General features: G+C 33.6%; 1 protein-coding gene and 1 pseudogene across 7 annotated transcripts in view; both read left to right on the top strand.

Annotated features, from left to right (window-relative positions):
* MAGI2 (membrane associated guanylate kinase, WW and PDZ domain containing 2) overlaps positions 1–23,931 on the top strand; it is a 1,221,159-nt gene that overhangs the window by 761,876 nt on the left and 435,352 nt on the right. The window lies entirely within an intron of this gene.
* Positions 7,423–14,165, top strand: LOC107511524 (annotated as a pseudogene).

The raw sequence follows: 23,931 nt of genomic DNA, 5'->3' as shown, positions 1-23,931 counted from the left end.
CATACATTTTGACAATTCTTTATGTTTAAAAATATCAAGTTTTTAAAATCGCTAAATGCTTTAAATAAGTCCCATAGAAGTGCAGAAAACCCCAATTACTTAAAAAAACTAACCTTTTCTAAACTATACACCTATTACCAACCTCCTTCTGCTTTACTTTTTCTTCATGAAGTATGAAGAATTTGTTTAAAAGGTGGTCTCAAATTAGTCATATAATACACTCTAATACATAAGTTAACCTATGGGTAGAGAGAAGAAACTCCAAAATGTATCTATAAATCTTATAACTGAAAAAAAGTAAATAAAAGCAATTACTCTCTCCTGGACCCAACTATTCTTTTCTTTTTGTTTTTATTTTTGTTTTTTCATATTGCAAGTTCCTGAGTTTTAAACATACAAATGTTCTCTGTAATAACTTGGGGACACTTACAGAAAAACCTTCCCTTTATTACCAGAGAACATGACATTTTGTTAAGCCACAAAATTCCACACACAAAAAAAGTAGAATTGGGTCCTTGGAATATAAAAAGACTATCGGGTATATTTAATTGACTGCATAAGTGAATCCTGCACATGACCTTGATTATTAAATGAATGACACTTTAAAGTCATCCTGGTGTATTGAAGATAAGGTTTTGTGAAGATGAAAGGTGCACCAGAGGACTCATTGTTAGAACAGCTGCAAAAGTACTCTATGATAACCCTCAAGTAGGCCTACTGGGTAGTTATTAAGATCAAGTCACAGCTGGGACTATTATAATTACTGTTGCATTTGTGAGAATGTCATTTATCATATGACCTCTTATGTGATAATAAGGATACAAAACGGCAGTGAAGGAACTGAAGGAAAAAGTGTTGTAAGTTATCACAGAGCTACACTTTGACCTCCTGCAATTGAGCTTTAAGATGATTTCAATATTTCCAATATCTTGCTGAGTCAAAAGTAACCATTTTCAATCCCTCATTTTTTGCTAAAAGCACATTTAACCAAATAAATTTAAACATGAGCCTTAATATTCATTCTTCATTATGTCAATTGTAAAAGTTTTAGAGAAGGTAATTAATGCTAAACAAATACTTGAACGACCTGAAACCGTAAAACTCGTGGAAGAAAACATAGGGAACAGTTCCTTGGCATTGGTTTTAGCAATCATTTTTGGACATGATACCAAAGTCACAAACAACAAAAGCAGAAATAAAGTGGATTACATCAAACTAAAAAGCTTCTACACAGCAAAAGAAGTGATCAACAAAAAAAAAAAAGATGACCTACTGATTAGGAAAAAATATTTGAAAATTATATTTCTGATAAAGGGCGAATATACAAAATATAGGAGAATCTCATATAACTCAATAGCAAAGAAAAAAACAAATAAAAACATAAATAATCTGACTGAAAAGTAGGCAAAAAACATACATAGACATTTTTTCAAAGAAGATATACAGATGACGTATGTTGGTACACAAAAAGGTGCTCAACATCACTAATTATCAGAGAAATGCAAATCAAAATCACAATGAGATATCACCTCACACCTGTTAGAATAGTTGTTATCAAAAAGATAAGAGATGAGCGCTAGTAAGAAAGTGGAGAAAGAGAATTCTTGTGCACTGGTGGTGAGATTGCAAATTGGTACAACCATTACACTATGGAAAATAGTATAGAGGATCCTCAAAAAAATTAAAAATAGAACTACCATATGATCCAGAATTCCACTTTGAATATATATCCTAAGGAAATGAAGTCACTATCTCAAAGAGATATTTGCACCCCGTGTTTATTGCAGCGTTATTTATAGTAACCAAGACACGGAAACAACCTAGGTGTCCAACAAAACATGAATGGATAAAGAAAATGTGGCATACACAGACAATGGAATGTTATTCAGCCTTAAGAAAGAAGGTAATTCTGCCATTTGCGACAACATGGATAGATCTTGAGGGCATTATGCTAAGTGAAATAAGTCAGACAGAATGAAAAATACTGTATGATCTCATATGTGGAAACATAGAACAGAGAGTATATTGCTGGTTTCCAGGGGCAAAGGGGTTCAGGGAAATAGATGAGTCAAAGAGTACAAACTTCATTATTGCTTTTTACCACAGAAGCCTGTAGTCTGGAGAGCTTTTTTTCATATCTATATGACTATAACTGACTTTTTAAAAGGTATTTTCAAGTAGAAATACCCCTCTAGTGTTATCTCTAGTTTTCAGAACCTAGACTCTGTACAGTTTCACAGCGGTGGTGAGAGCTTGCTAGCAGGGTGGAGAAGCCTTGGGAATTACCCTATGTGTTTCATAGTACAGTCATTCGGCTACAAGGCTAGAGACAAGACAAGGGAATAATTTTACATGGGCTGGGGGAAGGGGATATCCAAGAAATTTTTTTCCTTTAAAATTGCCCTAGAAGAAAGATATCCATTTGCTACCATTTCAGTTCACCAAGTTATGAGCTCACTTTGTGTGTGCTTGGACAAGTAAAAACCATTTAGATTCCATTTCCTCATCTGTAAAATAAGAGGCTTGGACTAGACAGTCTTCCAAGTCCACATCTTGAAGTGGAGAGTTTCCAGCAGAGGAAGGATGGCATTTCAAGCAGAAAGAAGAGGGGAGTGTGATTCTGCAGGGGGAAAGGGATGGAAATGGAAATGTGTGAAGTTATTTGGAGCATATTGAGCAAAGCAGTCTGCCTGCCCTTAGCTTTGACTGTAGACACCTTCACCATTAGAGCTGTTCTCCAAATAGTTTACCAATTACAAATCGAGGGCATTGCCTCTTACTCTTCTTATTTCCACACATGCTTCTATTTCAGTCAGCATCTTTGGACAATTACAAGCCTTCAATTCAAACATGCTAAGGTTGTTATCATGATTTCAGGATATGATAAAAAGCAGTAGCCCTAAAAAAATTAAAGAATCCAGAAGTGAAACCCAGAAATCAGTCCATGTTGTTGATGACAAGAGATTTCACCCACCTCCCAACCCAGTACATCTTCAGTGACTGTTGGGGTCAAGTTCATCAGCAAAGTGTATTTGGCCTTGGGCAAAGAATTAGAAGACCATATTTATGTCTCATCTCATTCTCTCCCTAACCACAAATTGCTCTCCAGTAAGTCATTTAATCTCACTGAGATTCAGTTTCTTCACATTTCATATTATCTTCCTGGACTCTTGCTGTGGATTCTTGTGAAGCACAATATAATCTATTTAATATAGGTGAAAAGTTTTTAAAAATATATAAAGTGCTAAACAAATTAAAGGTATTATTTTGATTGAAGAGCTTTCTGGATATGCTTGCATATATTGAATTTAAAGCTATGGTAGTTACCAATTTTTTTTTAAAACATAGTAATAGCTTTACAGATTTTATTAAAATACTCTTCCTGAAACATTTTGCATAATCAAGTGATCTTATTATACTGAAACTTCTGCCAATCCATCATGGTTAGTGGTAAGATTCTAAGTAGAGGTCACAAAATATAAAATAATGCTATAGAAACATGCAGATGGAAATGAGTATTTAGATAAACATATTTGGGAATGAGTCCTGTAAAATGCTAGATCTAAGAGTAGTCATTAACTTAAAATCCATCTCTGAAAAATGTTTATTGACTTTCTCAAATGTGGTAATAGTAAGCTTTTTTTCTCTAACATCCTATAAATAATAATGTGCTGTGCTTTTATCAGCAGATAGCAACACAAATAGGTAATATAAACTCAATTCCATATGTAAACAGTAAGCCTTCAGAAATCATCTTATTAACAACACTACAGTTGTGTTTTAAATTGTCTTTGGCCATTTTAATTTCATAATAATATTATCACATTTCTCATTGAAGCTTCATGTACACAAACTGTTTTATAGCCAGGTAGTTAATTTTATATATATGTATACATATATACTTATGTATTTATATTCATACATATGCCTTCATGTGAAATGAATGTATTCATTTAATATATTCATTTTACACATATATATGCCTGCATTAATTTAAAATTTCTGGTATTTGATCATTTATTACATATAAAAATGGAAATTTCATGGTTCAGTGTCATAGATAACAGTGCTTTATTTCAAATCCAAATTATATAACATGATGATTTAAATCAACCTGTTATACTGTATTGTGTAAATAATTACAGAGGAGTGTTTGGGTAGAAATTTTTGCTTTAAACTTTATGTTTAAAAAGAGGACAAATATTTAATAATTAATGAATCTTGATTAAATATAACTAATACCTGAGGATTTTATCAAAATATATGAAAAATAACTATATAATAAGTTTCAGATATCTAGTTAATTGAAACCATTAATTTTGTCAAACTATTATAATTGGGCCTATTTGTTTTGCAGTTGTAGAAAACTTTGAGTTCTTTTTCAATTCTTCATATAAAGAAAACTTTTATTTTGAGATGTGTCAGAATGAGGAGCTGCATGTGGGCCATGGATTTATTTACAGTTCACAAATTTGGGACTGAAGCTTAATTAGCTCAAAAGTATGATCATGATGGTGTTTGAGTCTCTGTGGAGTACTTTTATAACAGCTTACACAGCCTTGGTGGTGTGTAAATCATTTCTTCACAGACAGCCAACTTTGCTCTGTGTAATCATGACAGTCTGCCTCCAATTATTTTTCCTTTTAACAAAATGGAAGCACCTAACAGACTGTCTTTGGGTCAGTGACTCAATACCAATCTATCTCCTCTTCCTGGAGAACATCTCAGAATGCATTTCCTACCAATGATAATTTAGTACCTTCGTCATTGTTCTTTAACAGCACATATTATCAGGAATACAAATGAAAGAAAATATAACCAGCAGATTTTGCAGAGCAGTCACAACCTGATGGAAACAGTACTTGAAGGCTGAGCTCAGACTCATATTGAGGCTTGGAACCACCCTTCCCCTTCCTGTGGGAATCTCCTCCACTGCCTTTCATTTTTCCTGGGATAGAACCGATAACATATTTTAGGTAGCAATGTCTCACGGTAGATGAAAGAACTTCAGATTTATTCTGGATCCAAAGGCTATCTCTGCTACTTGGTAACTGTGATATGGGGCAACATAAGTAACCTGAGTGTGGTTTACTATAGAAATGTCTATATCATTGGAGCTATAGAGCATACTAATGACTTTAAGGCACCCAGAACAGTGCCTCAAACATTGTAGGAGCTTGATACTCAGTAGCTATAATGAGACAATCATCTACCTTAGCTTTGGATTATTTAGTCTGATTTGTTAAAGTTAGGACAGAGTTTTAAAGAAAGAAAGTTTTATTTTGTTTATATAATCTGTTTTCCTTCCACCAGTAACACATAATGACAGAATACTCCAAATCATTTATTTATTTGAAGGACAGTTACATTTCTCTTAACATACCTTAACTGATTTTTCTGTTGAAATCAGTTTTGGCTGGCGACTCAGTTGAATTTCCAAGCTGACCTCTAATATTTTGCACAGTTCACCGTAAATTTTTCACTTCATAGGTGAGAAAAATTAGGATAGTGTGAATAGTAGTATGAAAAACTTTTAATTGATTATGGTGGGATAATTAAAATAAAGCTATGAACAGTGATTATATAATCAAAGTATATCGTGATTACAAGACTGATTGCTAACAGATAAATGTGTAAAACATTTTGCTACTTTATAAAGCCTGAGTTGTCACTCTTTTATGAAAAGAACACCTGAGTTCTAGAATAAATTTTGCCATTCGTTACATTTAAAGCCACTTATTATCTATCTATCTATCTATCTATTTATTTATTTGTTTATTTATGGTGACATTTGTTAACAAAATACAGTAAGTTTCAGCAGTATACTTTAATAGTAAGGCATATATATATATATATATATATATATATATATATATACACACACACACACACACATACATACATACACTGTGTGTTCACTTCCCATAGTTAGATTTTTTTTTCTGTCACCACATATTTGACTCCTTTTATCCATCTACCTACCCTCTCCCTTAAAGTCAATTTTATGATCAATTTTCTTTCTCTTCCTCTTATAGTTTTTAGACCATCTTACCCTTTCACACACCAACCACAAACATCCACTGCTAGTCACAGAAATGACCCAGAGTTCACTGCTCTAGTGGGGGCAATTTGTATTTGTTCTGATGCTTTACTGAGTTTAGACCTTTGGCTTTATCACTCTACCTTTGTACTTGCTCCTGGCCCTTTGCATTTGTTGTTTGTATTTTCAATGTCCAATGTTTAAATCTTGCTTCTGCCAGTAAACTGGCTTTACGTTCCACTTTGGCTTGGGGCACCTTGGTTTGGTCAGTCTTAATGTACCCCTCACATTCTATAATGTTTCAAATACAAGTAATCTGTGTCTGCCTCATTGTAGCTGGGATGAATCATAGGCTTACAGTTTTAAAAATAAGCAATTACAATATGGCAGCCACAGACACCCTTTTTGTCAACCAGACCACCACACAGTGCCTTTGTAGTATCTCATTTTAACCTTTACAGCTTCTTAATAGGGTTGCTTTTACTGTCATGCTAGCCTAGATGATTTTATGTAATATATTTCTGAGTAAAAAGAAAAATATCTATCTAAAAATCTATAGTTTTTTTCTTTATACTTTTTAGGGTTGTGCTTCTTCAACTTGAATTGCCGAACCAAATTGCTGAAAGCAAACTGGCTTTTTATTTCATTGACAATATTAAGTGGTAAATCTTCAAAAGCCACTTTTACTTGGCTTCAGAATGTATTTTAAACTTTCAGATAAATCCTTCAAGCACAATAGTTAGATGGGAAGTTTCCCTCTTAGTGCCTCATGAAAGCCCAAAGGTTCATTCTCAGGACAATCTCCTTAGAAGTGTCTTCTTTGGAGGTTGACACACAGTAGGAGTACTACCTATGTATGTGGCTCTCAGATTATCCATGCTGGAAATATAATTCAGTTGCAAAGTAGGTGTAAAGAACATTTTAACTAAGGAAGCAAGCAATAAGATTTTGTAAAATAATGTGAAAGAAAGACATCTGGCTCAACAACAGATCTTGTGAAAGAGACTCAGAAGTTTTCTTGGTTTACAAGATTATGTAATGTGACTTAAAAAAAAAAAGATAAACTTGGTATGCATTAGTCTAGAACAATTTAAAGAGTGTGTTTTCAATTAACCACTTTGGCCCTTTAAACAACCTACTAATTTAGAATGTGACTTCCTAATAAACATTCCAAAGTGGATACGGCACATATTCATTGACTAAGTGAATGATAAAAATTATATATTACACAAGGAAGTATTGTTCAGATACAGTGAGAAGGTGAATTTGTAAGCAGAGGAACTTCATTTATAAGGTCAAGACTTGTGAACTTCCCATATTTTGACAGGTATCTGAGCTGCTACCAACTCACTCATTGAATTCATTTTCCAGTAACCATTTAATTAATTTATTTCCCTCTTTTAATCTAAAATGTATACTTTAGAAGTTTACATATTTACAATATGTAGTCTATAAATTCCTAGAATTAAATCATTAACCTGTCTATGGGAACTAGACATTAAAAAAGAATGATTAGTTACAAAATCCACAATGTCCATGAGCAACTGGATGCTCAGCACACACTCAAATCAACACTAATAGTTTTTTCTCATAAGTTTGCATGGAGGGACATAGCATAATCTATTAGGCAACATCAGCATCTGGGATCACAAAGCTGTTACTTAAAATTTTCCTCACTGTAGTCCCTTGGAGTTCTGTGAAAGTACAACTGGGTAAAAGCTCTTACATGGAGCATCAATATCATGAGATCCAGATATTAGCAGTTTTCTGACTAATTCTAGATTTTATAGTACCTAGAAGAATATATGGACTGTGTTTCTCTCTGGTAAACCTTCACAAATATTGTATTTCTTGGTTGAGCTTTTGAAATGCATTGAACAGCCCTAAGTCCAAAATCATTCTTTCCGATGTGCACCTGATGTACTGGGGCCCTATTGCAAGTCAAGTGGAACATTCAATCCTTTATCAGCTGAGCGGAATATGGAATTGATTTTATTGTTAAAACTAGGTGCCTGAACAAAAGGTCACCTAACTTCTATTCTGAGGGAAATCAAGAGTGAATCTGTAGATAAGACAAAAGCAAGATTCCCATCAGCAAATGCTTTCAGTTCATAGTAACAAATACACAAATGGCCCTTATTAAAGGATTTAATGCACAAATTGGCATCATCGTATATTGATTTATTATATTTATGTTTTATAGGCCATAATAAGTTCCTAACTTTACATTTGGTGAAATTCTGGGTAGTTTTTTTATTCTACATATTACCTTGATAACAAGATGTCAGCGCCTTGCACCCAAGATCATCAGGCACTCACCTGTAGCTGAACAAAGTGGGGTTTTTTTTTGACACACTACAGTCTGGGAAAGCACAGACCTTGGGGAACAGCTATACATCTCATTAGAAAGATGTAAGAATTGGCCTTGCAGTATGGGATAATGAACAAGGCTCAAGGAAGTAGGATTTTCTCTGAATTGAATGTTTTGAGGGAGCAGGGATGATTTTCTAATTGGGTATCTAAATAATTCTTATCTGGAGGGTGGAAGGATGAAGTAAGGCTAATGTTTTAATTGGGAAAGATATAGCATATGGTGGTCTTCTTATTCTCTTGATCCATCACGGTCACAAAGTGGCCTTGTCTGAAGCTGGAGTTCTACAAAATTGTTGATGTTTGACAGGAGAACTCCAAGGCCCAGCTGTGAGTGCCAGGCCAGGTCCTAGCACAAGACCTAACTAATAGTACAAAGATAGCTCTCATCTGTCAGCGTTTCTCTTAATTAATGTCCAGAAATTTTTGCTTACTGATAGTCCTTGTCAAACCAGTCCTCTAAAAGGAGAACTCACTTTTGTAAGACAAGATGTTAGTAAAAGAATTTTTTTAATTATTAGCAATTTATTTATAGAAAGTGAGAGTAGAAAACTTTTTCTCGAGTTAGTTAAATTTTAAAAGATTCATGGTAGTAAAAAAGCAGATAATTTTTTGAAAACCATCCTATTTTTCATAGCAATCTTACCTTATAAGTCGGACCAAAAGTGAATTCTTCTGTATAACCCAAGATAGTCACTCAAGTTTTATTTAATAATTAGATAATATCCAAATCCAAGAAGAAAGTAATAGTTTCACTGTTTTCAGTACTGGGAAAACATTATTTCCAGCACTGTGTTCAGTTCTGTTCAACACTATATTTTAATAATAAAGACATTAACAGCAATCTTGAAATAGCTGAAGCTCTGTCACATGGAATATAGCCTTTAGACTTATTCTATTCTGCTCCAAAAGCCAAAATCAGTAACATTAGTTTTATGTAACAGAGAACAAAGATATCTGTTCAGCAGAAAGAAGAAGTGTCTCATAATTAAGATCTATCCAGAAAAGGAATGGGTTGCTTAATTACATAGTGAACACTGGAAGTGTTAAAAACAGGCTGAATGAACACTGGAAAAGCAGATATAACTGGAATGCCTGGAATGAGAGTTTGGACGAAGTTGTCAGTTAAGACCCATTATAACTCTGAAAGTAAAATCAATGAGCTTGAACAAGGAATTAGGAAGTCAGTAGGTTAGCATGATCTAGGGCAATTAGGCCTTGTATTAATTAAGTTCTCCCAAGAACCCAATCCTAGAGGTAAGAAACAAGGAAGCCTAAAAGGTTGAGGCAGTATGGGTTCACCCTTTCCTAAAGTCAGGTGATTAAAAGGTACCCTTTATTGAGGATACAATTAAATGAGCATGACCCCTAGGCAGAAACTCTACCCATTCTTTCTTTAATTCTTCAGGTCTAGGCAATAATAATAGCATTTAACAGTTACTAAACCATGACCACTGCACAAAGTTGAGTGCAAAAGCATGTAGCATATAGTTTAAATTATTCTTCACAGCAACCTTATGTGGAAGGTACTGTTATTATTCCTGTTTTACAGATGTTGTAACAGGCCTAGAGCTACATAGCTGCCACGTGGCAGAGCCCAAATTTAAGCCTATGTTTATCTGTATCCATGTAAAATAGGCATGGCTTAACATAAGGTGATGAAGACTTGTAATTTCCAGTCCCATTATTCGATTAATAAAATACTAATTAGACTCAAAAAGAATATGCCCAGTTAGTTCCTTGCTCTCTAGGAGCTTAAAATCTAATGGCAATACTAAGACAATAATAGACATTTATAAGTTGCAACATAAGTAATACAAACAGTGGGGGGAATACTAGATTATTAAATTAACATACAGAAAAAGTATTCAGGTATTTGTTTTTGTCATCAACATATGTTTATTAACTGCACTATGTTCAGTGAGCAGCTGTACAATGTGTCCTCAAGACACATATACTTGGCAACGAGCAGGTTTCTTCCCTTCTGCAGCCATTGCTGAATGGCCAGCGGCCAGTATGAAGTTCAATCCATTTGTGACCTCTGACTCCAGAGCAAGAACCATAAAAGACATTCCAATGCACTTCCCCATGTATGCAGGAAGATTATGTCTTCTCATTCTAAAGAGCTAAGACAAAAGTACAATGTTCAATCCATGTCCATCAGAAAGAAGGATAAAGTTTGGGTTGCACGAGGACATTACAAAGAACAGCAAACTGACAAAGTGGTCCAGGTTTACAGGAAGAAATATGTCATCTCCACTAAATGAGTGCAGCAGGACAAGGTTAAGGGCATAACTGTTCATGTGAACTTTCACTCCAGCAAGGTAGTTATCACTAGACTAAACAAAGACCACAAAAGTTCCTTGAACATAAAATCAAGTCTTGTCAAGTAGGAAACGAAAAAAGCAAATAAAAGGAAGAAATAATTGAGAAGATGCAAGGATAAAGTAATCTTATATACAGCTTTTATTAAAAACTGTAAAAATGAAAAAAAGAAGACATACTTCTTGAACTTTATTGTGCATCTTCTTAAAATGCAGGTTCTGATTTAATGTGTCTGGAGTTGGCTTAAGAGTTTGCAATTCTAATAAGCTCCCAGGTGATGCCGATGCTGCAGGTCTGCAGATCATACTTTGAGTAACAAGGGTCTAAATTATTTTAATAAAATTTTCTCTTTAGCATTTTCCATCAAAATCTGAGATAATCTTACTAAACACAAACATAGATATTTAGAGAAACTATACTTAGATATAAATGTACCCCTTCCTTACAAATGACAATCAGTTAACCAACGTTCTTGCCAGTTGTTCAAAATTTTTTGCTGCTTCCAGCTAAAAAGGCCATTTGTAAAGTCTAGAAGGTGATGGAATATCTCCTTTCAGTCTATACCTTGACTCCTGTCTAAAACCATACACCTTGGGGGCATGAGGTAATCATGAGTTCCTGATACAGACACCTGTCTTTTAGAAATTACACTGAAACCACCAATTCATTTTGGAGCTCAACAGCTGTCTATAGATAATAACTTTTAGTCACCACCAGTTTAGGCCAAATTGAAGCCAATGACCTTTGGGTGAAAAGTTTTATGTTCCATTTCCAGTCCCCGGAGCCATCAAAGATTCTTGTCGGGAGAGTTGTAATTCATGAATTTCAGCAGGCTGCCTTCAGCCTGAAGCACAGAGATTGTTTCTTGAAACTCACAGCCTCACTTAGGCTATTGGTTGTTCAGGACACGAGTGTAAGAGAATGGTATAAAACTTTGGGGGAGATTATCTTTTTATCCAAGCAGTGTTTTAATTCACCAGTATTAAACTTACATGGAATGAATTTCTAGTATCTCTAGGTAAAGATGTGAACTAAAAAGTTCATAGTCCATATTCTTCATCATCACTCTTTTTTTTTTTTTCTTAACTGGAACTGCCAAATGTAAAATTAGCTTTTTTTTCTCACAGTAAGAAAGTTTGGGGGGAATATTAGTGAAGACCTGTGAACCACTGTAGAAGAAAAATTTTCAGTGTTCTCATCTTGTTACTACTGAAACAGCAGCATGGTTTAATGGAGAAGAAATGGCAGACTGGGCCCGTGGTATTGTTTTCACTTAGTATTCATTCCTATGATGTAATCATCTAAATTAATAAGGATTTGCCCTTTTATGTGGAGGAGAGAGCCTCATCCAAATGGCCTCATAAAAAGGAAATTGCTGAATGAAGTCATTACTCTAATTAGCATTTATGCCCCAATGTTAATAGTATACCTTTTTAAAATATGACATTCAATACATTCTAACCTACCACATTGAGTAGTGGTTGTAGCCTGAATGCTAGTTTTAATTGTCCTTTCAATATCAATTTAGACAGATCTACTAATAGGCTTGTGTTATTAGATAAATGCCTCTGGATATAGAAAAAAAATGTCACTACTGAGCTGGATTGAATAGCTGTTCACTGTGATGAACAGTAAACTATTAAAGCTTATTTATTCATGAGGTCTACCTACCAATGCACAGCTCCTTTTCTTGTCCACATTCATATAAATAATATTATTCTTTATGATGGAAAATACTGAATGAAACTTTCTATTCTCTTCCTAGAAAATTTTGTTCTGTGTTTAGATCTAATCTCATTCTATTTACCTCCAAAAGACTACTCAGATTCTCTAGTGTTGAATGTTTATTAAACTCTGCAATCACAGGATTATCATTTTGGGCTTGAGAAATCAGTTTGGTTTACTGAGGTTCCTGATATTAATATTTAATAATATCTGACATGTATTTGTGAAACACACACATATACATGATCTTTTCATCCAATCACCAAGCCATCTCCTATCTCTCTTATTCCCCTCCAAATCTACTTTCACATAGCAACAAGGATGAGTGACACTTTAAACCCTTAAATAAAAATTATGTTCCCCTCCATAAAACCCTTTCTAAACCCTTGACTTAGCTGACTCCTGTACGCTTTTCTAGTGGATCCCTGCCCCTCTCCTCCACGTTCATTGGGCTTCAATCTATTAATGTTCATCAGTTACTACATATACCAAGCTTCTCCTGTCCCAGAGACTTTACACTTACTGTTCTTTGGCCTGTAACCCACTTCTCTTGGCTTTTCATAATAGACACATTTTCACTCTTTTGGTTTCAGTTAAAACAGTACCTCCTCCGGTAGGCCTTTCATACTCCACCTAAATTAGGTTCATCTATTACTCTCTCCTATAGCACTCTGAGGTATCCTTCATTTATCTTGTTTATTTGACTAATTTTAATGTCTTTTTCCCTCTTGATTCTTAAATTCCCTGAAGACAAGAACTTCATCTGTATTGCTTATTTGTTGGGCACATATTAAATGCTCAAATAATGAGTCAATATCTGTGATTGAAAAATTGTGTTGCTAATTGATTATTGCATAGACTAGGTGTTGGCAATCTGTGTCTTGTGGGCCAAATTCACTCCAACACCTAATTTTGTGCAGTCCACAAAGTAAGAATAACTTATGCATTTTAAATAGCTTACAAAATCAAGAGAAGAATATTTTCGTCACATGAAAATTATATGAAACACAAATTTCGGTATCTATAAAGTTGTACTAGCGAATAGACACACCCATTTATTTTTGTGCTACTTGTGGCCACTTGCATGCTACAATGGCAGAATTGAGTATGACAGAGGACATATGCCCTGAAAAGTCTAAAATATTTGTTCTCTGGCTCTTTTCAGAAAGCTTGCTGACCTCTAACATAGGTTTGCATATCAGAATTTTAACACCAAAAAACACGTATGTGGTTCTGAAGCTTTTTATAAAGATTATTTGGAAGAAGGAATGATAAGAGATCCTAAAATAGGCTCTTATGCTGGCCTGACTTTTAAAACAAACCTCATTTCATTGGTTTACTTCCCACTGAGGCAATTCTCAAAAACAGTGGTTCCCAGATATTAATGTACATCCGAATGACCTGGAGTGACACAAGCCCAGACTTTCTGATTAGGAGTCAGGGAGTGGGGCCTTAGAATTTGTATTTCTAGCAAGATCCCAAGTCAAGAAATAGTAACCAGGGTTGCATTCATCTTTACAGGATGGGGATATCCCATCAGTATGAGAATTCATTTACTTAGTATTGATCATGTGCCATTGTTATTCTAGACACTGGGAAAACAAAACTAAATGATAAATGGGTCCTTCATGAAATCAACATTTAGTACTCTGCAGACAGTAAATAAATAATTACAATAAAACATGATGCCTATAACAAGAGATATAAATGGACTCTGATAGAAGCACAAATCAGGACCTGAATGTCTCTGAAGACTTTTTAAAAGGCAAATTAAGACTTGTAGAACTCTGTAATGTTTCCTGAAAAAAGTCTATGTTGGAACTTGGTTATATCGGTTTACAGCATTTCATAAAGAAATCTTGAGTATCAGGAAAAAATTTAGTTCTGTCCAATATTTCTTATTTCTAAGAGAAAGAAAGGAAGATCATCAATGAAAAGACTTAGGGTTCTCCATGCAAGTTGTTAATATTAGTTCCTATTTTGTTTTTTGTTTTCTCCCTTTTAATTCTAATCGAATCTTAGTATTGTCCCCACATCTATCACCTCCCACTAGCCCAAGCTGCCATCATTGACCCCTCATTGACCTCAAGACTTTCCCTCTTGCTACTTTTGATTCATTCTATATGCCATAGCCTGACAATCTACTTTAAAAACAAATCTGAATGCCTCTAAAATCTAAAATGGATTTCCTTTAGTTTTTCAAAATTAACCCAAATCTTTAATAAAACCTTTTGGACCTCATATGATGTCTAACTCCAGAGCTCCCCCTTGTTGTCAGCTCCAGCTACATTGTTCTCCTTTTAGTCCTTCCAAGGAACTATTCTTCTTCCAGAGTCAGGGCTTTTGCAAATGTCTTCTATCAGCCTGTAAAGCTTTTCCTCCCTCTACCTCTTGAACCTTTATTTGATTCTACTCATCTTTATAATCTCAACTTAGACATCAATGTCATGGAGAAGCTGTTTCTATACTGACTCCACCCTCATCCCCACTGTCAGAAGCAAGAAATGCCTAGTCCACACTGGTTATCAGTCTGGAAATAAAGGCCATATTGCTGTAGTACCAAGGGGGGAGGTTATCATGGTAAATCTGCCATCAAACCTACCTTCAGTTAGTTTTAGATCATCAAAAAACAAACTTCAGATTTCAAACCATATTGCCCTTGAGTTGATGGAATGTCATAAGCAATTTATAACCTAGACTGTCTTGAGTTAAATTGAGAAAAGGGGAATTTATCTGGCTAACTAGTTAACAGAAATTTTGCAATTAGCCTTTACAAGCAACTTGACTTGTATTTTGGGAAAGCTAGCATGCGTACGTGTGCGCACGCGCGTGCGCACACACACACACACACACACACACACAGCGACTTTCATATAGTTCAGCCATTTGACCTTTAGAGAAGTCTTAGGGACAATTCTCAGGAGCAATAAAGAAATTTTATTTCTTACCATTAGAAAAGCCATATGCATTCACTAAAAATCTGTATTGATACAGAAATATTTTGGCCTAGATGGAGGGAGGGTACTTGGTATTCAATCACAATTTCATTTTTTTCTTAACAGGCCTAATTTGACCTCTTCTCAGAGTTCTTAAAACAATACTACTCAACCTTTATATTACTTACCAGTTTGCAATTTTGTATTTGTGTGATTATTTGTTTGATATAAGTCTCCTCAATAGAAGATAAGCTTCAAAGAGGACTTACTTGTTTTGTTCACTATTATGCCTTCAGATAATCCATGCCTGGTATATGGTAGACTCTTAGGGAATATTTGCTGAATGAATGACAGAATAACTGGATGTATAACAACCTCTTCCTTTGTCTATCACTCAGCTGTCACTGACTTGGTCAGCTGATGAGGGTCTGAACCCCCTCTGGTGACCCTTGAACCCTTTTCATGACTGAGTCTCTTGTACATCAAGGGTCTATTACTGTCATGGACTTTTGGGTTGACTCTTACTCTCACCTTTACCCGCTCTTATTAATTGTGGATGTGATAACTTGCTACCTGTCCTTTATCAGAATTCATTTAGAAATTGCAACATTATACAATCTAAACATTATGATTTTTATGTATAATTAACATAAAGATCATTACTGAAATGCTTATTTATTTTTGTGCTAAGTTTTAAAAATCTAATGTGGATTTTTGCATCTCAAGTCAAACCAGAGACATTTCAAGTCCTCATTAGCCAGATATAACAAGTGGCTGCCATTTTGTATAGTGTATCATAGTACTTTATCAGCTATTAGGTGATAACACATGGCCACATATGCATGGCTTTGGGCCAGAATGTCACCTTATGGATCATGTTGGAACTCTACAACTTCATGAAAAGGCACATTCCAGTTTTCTTCCTCATTCTCATTCTATTTCTCATCTTTATTTTCCACCTTTTCCTCCAAATCTTCTTTTCCTCTTTCTCCTTTCTAATATTCTTCTTCTTACTTTATTTACATTTATTTTCTAATCGTTTTCTGACCCCTACATATCTCCTTCTACTTTTCTCTTTCTTCATTAATGCAACAACTTTTCTACAATAAACTCTTATTTCTGGTACTTTTATAATTTACCACAGAACTAGAATGATGGTATGAAAGATAAAATTACAGTGTAAAAATTTGAGAAGTGGTGGAGTTGCACCTCAATTAAATGTATATTATTAAAGAATTAATGTTTAGTCTCTGGATTTTTAAATATAATATATCAGTAGTTTTGACAGTTTATTTTTTGTCATGAGTTTGATTTTAATAAGGTATGAGTATATTAAGTCAGATAAAAAAATTTTTAGTAGTTAGATACCAAAAACTCGTATTCTTTAGCTTTTTGGGTTTTAAATTATCTTTCTAGCTTATACGTTGATTCTACTTACATCTAAATTGATGCTCAATTTAACTTTACTCTCTCATTTAGGATTTATATTTGTGTCTCCCAGATCACAAGATGCTCACTATGAAAATATTAACTCGTTAAAATAAATCAGAAACTTTTAAAGTGTCACATGGGCTAAAATATAAGGTTGAAGTGCTTCATATATGGTCTTCTAGAAAGTAATCATAGTTTACATAGTATGGGGGATGTATTTAGGGATTGTCTAATTCACCAACAGGTGAATAGATGTAAATGAAAGGCTTGGAACAAAAATAGAAATACTCTACAACAACCACTTTCCTAGAAAAGAATGTGCAAAGAAAATAGAGAGTAAAATGACAGTTCACTCCAAGGTTTCAAGTAATTGAAATTATTGGCTACAGTTTATTAGCATTCTCTATTTATTGTCAATTCAGGACTTTTTAATGTGTGGCAAGGAAATATAACCTCTTATTGTTACATTACTTGAAAATTTTCACTGCAGAATTTTAGAGGTGAGTACTTTCCAACTCTGATTCAGTTCTATCAATTCACAAATGAGGAAAACATGTTTGGAGGAGCTTAATGCTTAATATAAGGTCCTTTAGGAAGTTAACAGTAGAATCTCAATTAGAATCCAGATCCCTTGACCGTGTACAGAGCTCTTTCCAGTAGAATAAACTTGGAAAACCCAGTAGACAAATTCTCTAAGAAGAGGTAAAATTTTGACTTTTATAGTAACTGAGGATTAGAAATTAGATATTGGGCAAATATCTTTAGTCGTTAGCCAACACTCAAACTAAGATTAATCAGAATTTCCTTGGGTATTGTACATGAAAGACAGTGACAAAAGAAAGTATTAAAGGTCTCCTAATTTCTTAGTAATTTTATATTATTACAATTAATAGTTCTATTGAGAGAAGGAAGTTAAATGATAAACCATAAATGTGTGAGAAAAATAATATTGTCCTTGAAAGTTTCAGTTTCCTCTATTAATTTCCAAGGATGACTATCACAGGAATCTACTAAGCTTTGTATGAATGCCCATTTAAAAATCTCTCAAAATTTTACTTCAACATTCTTATTTACTGAGCCATGAAGGGACTGTCTCTTGAGAATTGAGCTCACTAGACACTTAAAACCTTAAATAATTAATTGCATTAATAACATAATTGCAAATGGGTTTCACTCAAAAAAGTAAATGTACATTTTTTTACAACCTGGAATTATAATATAAATTATTTTTGTTTCAGTTCTGTTTTCCAAAAGACTTTGCATTGACATTTTGCTTAGGTTCCCAAGAGTTATCACATATAACAAATGCCCTGACTACCCTGGAAAACATCTTCATCATCATTTGAAAGCACCAAAGCCTCCACCAAAAAAATATGTTCCCCACTGAATTGACCAATTATTGCCCAATTTTCATGATTAATTTATTGGATTGGAGTTTTAAATATTGTGTTAAAATGAAATTATTATATGGGATACATCGCCTATTTTAGTTGTTGAAGTCTTAATTTAAATTCATTATCAGAATAGTGATCTTGTCACTTAGCAAAACCAAAAGGAAATTGGAAATGGGACACATATACTGTGTAGAAGAAAAAGAAAATTGAAATTATTATTAGCATAAGTTATGAAAATAAGAGCCTAATGAGAGAAGCATGAGGCACTGGGTACTAAGCACTATGAACACTTAAAATGAGAGTATGTTTCCAGAGAGATAACAAAAAGGAAGACCACAAATATGAATAATTTTTGTTTTTTCACTATTACCACAAGTCAACAATTCCTTTTCCTATGGATCGTGACTAATTATAAGAGGGCTCTTCAGTTGTATTCTTGAACATAAGGATGGCGTATTCATACAAATCCATATTCACATTATTTACTTGAAACATTTGTTCTTTTGTTTTTCATCTTCTAACCTGATAACTTGATAATAAAGTCAAAAGTGAGTTTTTCAAGTTAAGACAAAATAAAGTGATAAAATGGATGATTAAGAAACAGGATAGAAAACAGCTACTAAGAAATGCACATTTGTTGAGTGCTTACTATTTTACACATACTCAGTGCAACAAAGCAAATAAGAGAAATATCATTGACACAATATTATCTGAAATTGTTATTGTGTTTCAGTGTTTACTCAGTTTTCTCAGTTACTTAAAGCAGAGATTTTCACTTTATTGTGTATGGGAAATGTTTGTCGCCCAGGTGATAATATGGTAACCCGCCATGTTTTTTTGATAATAGGGTTTGTCTAAGACTGTGCTATCTAGTATAATAGCCAGTAGTCATATGTGGCCATTGAGTGCGAATGGGTCTGGTCCAAAGTAAGATGTGCTATAAGTATGAACTAAGCACTAGGTTTTGAAAATTTAATAAGAAAAAAAATAAAAATATTACATCATAACTTTTTATATTGATCATGAATTGAAATGATAAAAGTTTTGACTATGTTAGATAAAGTAAGATATATCATTACAATAACTTTCACCTTTTATTCCTTTTTTAGTTTGGCTAACTAGAAAATTTTAAATTACATATGTGGCTTGTATTTGTGGCTCACATTACATTTTTACTAGAAAGTGATGCTCTAGGAAATTTAATATTATTTAAATATGATATGCTTATAAATTGGGCTCATTAATTTTTGTTACGATATTATAAAATGTTCAAATGCTTTACTTTGAAAGATGTATATTTGACATTGAAAAATTATATGTAGCTTCTTTCAGTTCTCTTGAGAAATTCCTTGCATAATTTCTTTATGTGCATTATTTGGTGCAGGTGGGAAATGTTCTGAATGATGTCTCAGGGAAGTGTTACTAAAGGGAAGAGTATCTGATTTTCTTTAAATAAGCAAACCATTTACCCTGGCCAGTTTATGGACTGTTAAGTTAAGCAAAGATTTGTCCTGTGCCTGTCCACATTTGCTAACATGAATAAATGAAAATTTGGTGACAGTGATCACAAGTAACCTACTGAGAACTTGCAAACAAGTTTCAAAAAATGTTAATAGGAGTAAACCACCTACATGATTCCTGGAGAATATTCATGGGCAATTAAAGACAGTAAAATTCAGCATGTAGGTCACTGGGGATCATGTCATGAAACCAGCATTCATTTAATTTAAAATAAACTTGAAATTCTTGGGTGAGGTTTGTTGCAAAATAATTCAATTTTGAGTGTGAAAAAACAAAAACTTTTACATTGTTTACATAATTGCGCACATTTTGAAAGTCATGTTCAACAATGAACTTTCATGAAATTTAGCAATTTGCTGTTTAGTACAGGTATCAGTGACAAAACACAATTTTGGATATTTTTCCTATTCCTGGAACATATGAGATTGATGCATTTCACCACAAGACAAAAAGACATTTTCTTCTTGAGGTGAGAGAGTTTTTGCATCTTGGGGGAGACCAAATTTAAGTATCAGAGCTCCTTACAAAAATAACTTCGAAAATCAGTTGACTAAAGCATTGTAAAGTGAGACTTTGGAGTCTTATTTTCTGTTAGGAAGTGCAATTTTAGAAAAGTAGAATATTTTCTAGGTTACATTCACCAACTTTGTTTTCTATTTATAGAATTTCCAACTTACTAGCTCTGTAGCCATATGACTGTGATTCTTGCCATGGCTGACAGTTATAATGGTTTTTGGTCTAATTTTAACTCATTACTGTCTCTTGCATAATATGTTAAACATGTTTTAAGTTTAGATTTAGGGCTCATGATTTATCTGTTTCTGTTTATACAAATGTATATCTCTGATATGGATAAAAATGATTATTTAGTTATGATCTGACAGGTTTTTAACATAATTAATTATGAGTGGATCTGAAATTCCGAATCTCTTCTTTCTGTTTAATGTCAGTCAAATTTTTCAGGTGCCATTAAGGAAGCCAAGCATCAGTTGATTTGCTCCATTTATAAAACTATAAAAACAATGATGAGATTCTCAACATTCTAAATTTTGCCACATATTTTTTCCAATACGAGGACATATTTTCAAGCTCTCTGGGACTACCAGAGATGGGCAGTTTTGTCTGCATGCACTGGAATCCCTGTGGGCAATTATCTCTCTTCTACTAAAGCATTATCCAAAATTGTTTCTTTCTGGTTACCAAAATTAGAATAAATCGCTGATAATACGGGGGAGAACTGTGGGTCAGGATCTTAATCTGTGAGATATGTTAGGGATGATAAGAATATTACCTTTCTAAGACTCATCTCCACTTAGGTGCCATATGGAAAGATCTGTGGTCATTTGATGTAAAACCTATACATGTTATTAGTATACACCCACAAGACTGAAACAATGGTCAGTATCTGAGTCTATTATTTAAAGAGCCAAATGAACTGAATAACAAATTACATATTTCCATCATGAAAACTGATCATGTTTAAAGGGAAAACGTGTTGGAAATGAGTATAAGTATTTCAGTTTACTATTAGAGTTTTTACATTTCCTCATAAGTTAGTTTTAGTGTCTTTTCCTCCTTGTTATCAGAACTTAAAGGCATAAAGAATACGTTGCATCTCAGAAAATACTATTTTGGTATCATTACTCTTTAATAAAGAGTAGGGGGTACAAAAAAAGGAAAATTTGTAATTCACTGAAATAGGTTTCTGTTCTATTTTGGCCTCACTATTAAAAACGATGTGGGAGGAAAATACCTGGAATGGTCAGAAGAAAGACAAAAACATTATTTAAGAAATCTAGACTAAGACTTTTTGAAAATAAGCTTTTCTATATTTATAATTTTAGAAATGGGTGTATTCACCCTGTTTCACACTTCGCAATAACTACGTACATATTTGGTTTTTTTTAATCTATTCTTATAAGTACTTAAGATGAAAACTAAATCAAGTTCCTCAAATGCCTCTTTTATTTTCTGGGCATTGATGAAAAATACAACTATTTAGATTTATAGATTATCCTAATTATAATAGAACTAAGTGAACAATTTTCTATATAATTTCAATTTTGCCATCATAGACAACAACAAAGTTATTGCAGTTTTATATTAAAGTTACATGAAACTGCTAATAAGTAGGTCATTCTTTTCAAAAACAAATATATTCAGTGAAAAGTGGCCTAGAAAAGCCTATACTCCACCCCACCCCTCAAACACACACACACACACACACACACACACACACACACACACACACGCGTGCGCATGGACGCACACACACTCATACACATACATATATTTTTGGAAGAGGGGAGGGAAGAATTCACCTAAGATGTCCTTGCTTTTTGATTTGGTAGCAATTATTACCTTTCCCTTTTGAAAATTATACATTTATGCTCTTTGGTTGTGACTCTGAAGTCCTCTAGCATTAGCTCTGGGCAGGTTGCAAATTTGATCACACTTTTCTCTTGAAAGACAATATAGTATTTTGAAAAGAGGTGAGGTTCTTAAGTCAAACAGATACAGGTTTTCCACTTGCTTCATGTGTAATATTGGGAGGTAGTTTAATTTTTTAGAAGCTTCATTTTTATTAACTGCAGAGGCAGAATGACTTCATACTATGTTATGATGAATAAATGCCCAAACTAACCACCATATATTGAGTACCTATTCTGATCCAGTCGCACCGTATAGCCTTTCATTATCATTAATCTTCTTGACAGCACTGTGGGGTAAGATTTATTCTAATCCCCATTTGATACTAGAGCACATAGTTAAAATGCCCATTACAATGTCCAGCTCAGAAAATTGCGGTAGTGATGATGGTAATAATAGTGGCAGTCGAGTTGTTTTTGCGAGCATAGTCATCTTACAGCCCCATGTTCCCACTTTAACTGAATCAATTTAAGATTATAAAGAGGTAGCCAGATAAGAGGACACAGGATTCAAAATCAGGTTTATTTCACAATGATCTGTGCTATTAAACATTATATTATATTATTATGGTATTTTGAGATTTTTAAATTTGCTAAATGCTGGCACTATACATAAAGACACTTCATTCATTCTTAAAGGGACAATATTTCCAAATTATATCTTAAAATAGTTTCCATGTTTTTTGTTGTTGTTTTTTCCTGAAAAAGGCATATCACTATAGTTTATGGATTTGTATACACTCGTGTCAGGGAACCATTTCAGTGACTTAGCTACTTGACTATCTGGCTGATTCTTTAACTTGGTTTAGGTGTCTGTAGTTTCCCTGTTCTGTGCATTGAGTTTGGAGTAATAGCCTATTCTCCATGTATTATGTTTCTCAAGTATAGTAACTATATGGGTTATTTCAGTGTCTCTTTTAAATTATCATTATTATTGCTAATAAAGATACTCTTAATGTTTTAATTGATGATTCATACTGTCTCACATCTAAAGTTTAATCTGAAGTATTAATCTTATAAATCAAAAGTTAGAAGTAGAATATTGCTGTGTAATTTATAATCAGATCACACACCAATTATTTAGCAATATAAATTCGACAAGATCTATTACTTTATATTTAGTCTGAGCTTTGCATTCATTTCTAATTTGTAAAACATTCTTTTTCTATTTTGGGATGATTTAAACCATAAAAGACAAACTTGGTGAAGAAAAACGCCAAAATATGATCCATTTTTCTTAGCACTGCATGTAAGTACTACATATACTAAAAGACATTAAAGTTCCAAGAATATTACTTAAAATTATATTATTTATTGGATGCAGGATTATTTACTAGTTCTACATTATGTTTATTAGATAATAAATAATGAAATTTTATATGAAGAATAGAAGGGTACTACTGAGAATGGAGTTAGCCCTTATGGATGCTGAAGTAAGATAATAACAGTTCATAGACTTTTAGGAAGCAACTAGCAGTCTTTTTTTTTCCACTCAGAATTCATTCAGCACATTTAAAAGTCTGATTTATTTTAAATACTCTAAATCAGATTAGAAAGTAACCTTTAACAAAATGTACATCATCCATTTTGCAGACTACTATATAAAAGTTCTACACATGTAAGAACCACTTTACATGATCATACTATTTTTTTGCCTTGTATTTCTATCATAATTGTAACTATGAAAATGAGCAACGGCATTAGTGGCATGGCTAGCCTCGAGAATATTAGCTTACTTTGTGTCAGCATGTGGTTTACAG

This window comes from Rousettus aegyptiacus, unplaced genomic scaffold, assembly GCF_014176215.1.
Source record: "Rousettus aegyptiacus isolate mRouAeg1 unplaced genomic scaffold, mRouAeg1.p scaffold_m13_p_13, whole genome shotgun sequence".
NCBI lineage: Eukaryota > Metazoa > Chordata > Mammalia > Chiroptera > Pteropodidae > Rousettus > Rousettus aegyptiacus.
Note: the sequence above shows the minus strand (reverse complement) of the source record. Positions and strands in the feature narration are given on the sequence as shown.